General features: G+C 38.3%; 1 non-coding gene across 1 annotated transcript; it reads left to right on the top strand.

The window, feature by feature from the left end:
* Positions 1 to 1,440: 1,440 nt before the first annotated feature.
* On the top strand, positions 1,441 to 1,513 carry TRNAV-AAC. The gene has a single exon. It is a non-coding gene; the product is annotated as a tRNA-Val (tRNA).
* The last annotated feature ends 3,222 nt before the right edge of the window (positions 1,514 to 4,735 follow it).

Raw genomic sequence — 4,735 nt, forward strand, 5'->3', positions numbered from 1 at the left:
CAAGTGCCTGGGTAAAAATAACAGGAAGGTAGGCCTACAAACACAGCTAAGACTAAACTAAGCACTGAATATAGAGAGAATGAACCTCTAGCATGGTCACATCAGTGTTATTTTATGCATGACAGATAACATTACACAGTTTCACAACCTTTGGAAATCCTGCTGTGTATCAACTCTCTGTGGAAGGGAATAACTACATGAGAATGGGTACTGAGTGTGCTTCCTGAGGGAATGTGTGTGCGTGTTAGGAGGGAACCAAAATATATTCAAAAATTATGTCTTCACATATTCCTCCAGAGTCATAGAATGAATTCTAGAGTGAGAACACTGGGAAGGAAATGTACTCCTTGGAAGACCAAATGCAACAGACAATACAACACCCTGCAGCCAAGATCACAAATAATTACTGAATAATATGCCCACCGAAGATTCTAGCATGCCAGAGTGAAAAGGATGCAGGTTTGAAGAGCAGAGTTTGGTTGCTGCTTATTTAGCAAACAAGGCAGTAGAGAGGCATCAGATTGACTTTTTTCCTTTGATGGACAGTGTGGATACATTTACCCCACATTTAGAATCAGATCCCATCTGTGTCTTAAATTACACTAAGAAAAGTAATCTGTTCTAAAAGGAATGAGCTGTAGTACAAAATGACCACAATTCTCATTGTAGATGACGCCATATTGCTCTGGGAATAAACACATGCTTCTTGTTTCAAGCAACAAATAAAATGTAAAATGTACTTAAAAAGGTAACCAATTCCACCTGTTTACTGAATCCTGCCTCAGGCAGAAGCTTCCACATAGGAATATGTTGTATAGGAAAAGGCAGGTCTGTGGTGTCTAACGTGAGAGAAGGACCATTTAAAGGAAGAAAAAAAGAAAAAGCTTCAGTTAAAATAGCCCTAGAGATGAGCTGAGGATATGCACTGAGGCAGTGATATGTGGTGACGTGAACAATACATATAAGACAAATAAATACAAAGTCCTTCAACTGATTACAGAAAAGGTAGTACACTCTTGTATAAAGAAGAGTGCCATATGTAATTTATACAACAGCATCAAACAAATAAGAATGTGAGAGTGAAACCTTGACAAGTATGGCATAAAGGCAACAGATAGAGAAGGAAAATTAACAATCCAAAGTACAGCAAACCAAAAAAATCAGACAGGTGTTGCACACAAGCTACTAAGATGCATATACAGTAATACCAGAATCAACAGAAGGCAGTGTCAAAGGGCAGGGAAAAAGTAATAAATGTTTGTAGTGCAGGTAATCCACAGCTATGGGAACATGAAGGAACAGTGTACAAACTGAATGTGCTTCTATTTTTAAAATATATAAAAAAAAAATAAAAAGGGAAAAGTATTGGCAGATAATACCGAGACATCAGAGAAATGCAGATATACTCATCAAACTACAAAGGAGTGCACCACCACCAGTGATTCTGTAGTGTAGTGGTTATCACATCTGCCTAACATGCAGGAGGTCTTGGGTCCAATCCCCATTGGAATCATCAAGTTCTTCAGGTAGCTTGCTGTAAACTTACAGTAGTTAGTACTTTGCTTTGTGGCCACAGCAACCTTGGTTTGAATCTGAGTTTACTGTTAACTTCTCAGTGTAGTAAGTTAATACTGAGGTTTCTTGTGGTAAGGGTGTAGGGTTCAAAGCTTTAAGTTTGGAGGGACAGTTATAGCTCACAGAGGATGCCACTGCTCAGGAACATATTCCCCAATCTATGTAAAACAAAGCTCATCCTACTAATGGACAGAGGCAGCTCCTAATTGCTTTATCCCAATGAATGGGGTCCCCTCCAAATATCAGTGTTTTGATCTAGTAATTATCACTAGACTAATATAAAAATAAAGCTCTTTTAAAGGGTTGGTGACTCTAAACTCCAAAGGGATAGTTCATTTTAAGCATCTATTTGGATAATTGTTTAGGCTTAAATGTCCCACAAAGTCAGTTAGCTTAGGACTAACCTATGAACCTATAAGAAACATATGTAGCATTAAACACATTTCTAAAACAAAAGTCTTACACATAAATGTATGGGAAAATGAAAAAAGCACAAATGGCATTAAATAGGTAATGGACACAGATTCTAAATTTGCAAGTAAGATTAGAAGCATTGCATGCAGTAACAATGTATTATACCCAACAGTACATGACAGAAACTAATCATGGGCAGGCCCAGAAAACTGGGACATTGATAAGAAGCAAAGCATATTGTGTCACCTTCAGCAGGAGTCACAGTGCAGGTTATCATGTTCCTGCATGGCTTCAAGTAACATACACCCATGAAAATGCAAAAAAGGTGGTCTGCTGGTGACACATATCATTCCAAGCAAACTGAATACCTAGTCAAACTTTTTCGAGAATTCAGTGAGCAGGCCTGAGATACATGAGATGTACTAGATACAGTGATATTAAGGTCAAAGTCATACATAACCCAAATCTGCCATACTGGAAGGACATAAAGTCAGTTAGACATGGCTGAATTTCACAAATCAGCATTTTCAAAAGAAAAAAAAATGCCACTGCAGTAAATGTGGAAAGCTGCTATCCTTATATATCTTCTAGCAACCTGGCACAAAAGTACCAACGTTCATAGTCTGGAATGCATATAAATAGCATGGTACCTAGTAAGTCAACAACTATCTTGTAGGAAGAAAATCTACTTCACATGTTAAGAAGTAATAAGCTCCAGGCAACAACATAAAAAGACATGCCACACTGAAGAGAAGCTATTATCTAGGAATACACCCCTGATGCACTGAGCATTCATCTCTGCAAAGTGATCTAAATTAAAAGCCATCAAACCAGTTCTGGCACTGTGACCAGGGCCTAATTCATGTAATACAATGCAGAAGATGTCCAAAGGATGTAAATAATTAGAAACATTAATTCCAGTATATATTATATTAAAAAAATGAATATTAGCACATGGTGCCTATATTATTATTGATGCGGTACACCATGGCTACTCCAAGTATATGGGTATTGACTGTAATGTACATTGATATAAACAGTATAAGGATGTGACTAACCCAGCACAGATGGTGTGTACTGTGTAATGTCATCAGTGTTAAACCCAGGTTAGACTATTATTGCAAAAGTAAAGATGCATAATTTGTACTCAACCTTCAGGTAGTGGAGCAGAACCAACATGCCTGGTGGTAAATATTAGAGGCACTGAGGGAGTGATGACTGTAGTATGTGGTGACCAGAAGTAATCCAATCATTCAATATATATATATATATATATATATATATATATATATATATATATATATATATACACACACACACACACACACACACACACACACACACACACACACACACACACACACACACACACACAGATATATTTATCTATATATACATGGACAACATCATGGCAGGCTGATAAGACATAGTTAAATTGAGTGTAAATATGGTGAGGGATGCAGTACAGCAGAGCATATCCCACAAAACCAAAACAAGGAGAAGCAACTGAGGAGAACAAGGCAATAGTAACGTATACAGAACACATAAGTTATAGTACTAGGAAAGCATGTTGAGACAAGTCATGTACATGCAAGAATGCATTTTTTTGGGATAGACTATTTTACAATACAAAAATAGGAAAAGTCAGTAGAAGGACTGAAAGACAATCAGAGGCCTGATTACTAGGTTAGGAAACAAGAAAGTTATCAGGGGTGTGGATAGAAGCAGATAGGTAATGATAGTCAAATGAAGGCATCATGTTAGCGGGACATGGGATCATAGTATCATAGGAGATTACTAGGCTATCATCCTGGAGGTCACTTTAAGCCTAGAACCCAATGTAATATTGTCAAAGTACTAGTTAATACCCAAGATTGCATTTAGTGATGACTGCTCATGTCCAGGAGGGCTGTGAGCACTATCCCCAGTAAGAATTTACAGTGCCCCATACATTCATCCAGGTTCCTCTTGAACAGTGTCAAAGAGGTGCTCTGTTTCACATGAATTTGTAGCCTGTTCTAAAGATGTGGCAGTTGCTGGGAGATAAATCTGTCCATCCAGCATGTCCTATTTAAGTTGCAAGCCATATTTAAGTCCCTAGAACAGGAAGCCCTAGACCCATTTGATTTACAGATATGCAGTAAGTTCATTAGGTTTGGGTCTTGGGTTGCTCTGTAGGCCAGGCATAAGTCTCCCCTAAGAAGTCTATATGATATGGAGTATATTGACAGGGACTTTACTCAGTCCGTGTAAGGCATATGCTGGAGGCCTTGATCTTCTTTGTTAGATACCTCTGAGTCTCTCTAATTGCTGTAGGTGCTTAGTACGGTACATAACAAATGGGGCATTATACTCAATTATGGGCCAGATAAGTGTCAAGTATGGGGGTGTTATAACTTCATTTGATCTTGAGGTGATGCCTTTACTAATCAAGTTAGCTACGTGGAAATCTTTCCTTACAACAGTAGACATGTGGTGGTAGAGTGGAAATCTTTCCTTACAACGGTAGACACATGGTGGCAGAAGTTAAGGTCGAGGTCAACCTGTGATCTCAGGTCCCTTACCACTTCATGGGTAGTTAGAGTATTGTTCTTGATTTGATATTGTGAAGGGATTGTTTGTGCTAAAGGGAATGATGATGCTTTTATTTGTATTCAGTTTGACACAGTGACTAATACACCAGTCACTGGTCTGTGTGAGACCCTCATGGAGTATACCAACATCATTTGGGGATTCAGTGATTGTA

This window comes from Protopterus annectens, chromosome 9.part0 (assembly GCF_019279795.1).
Source record: "Protopterus annectens isolate FY-2018-M chromosome 9.part0, PAN1.0, whole genome shotgun sequence".
Classification (NCBI taxonomy): Eukaryota; Metazoa; Chordata; order Ceratodontiformes; family Protopteridae; genus Protopterus; species Protopterus annectens.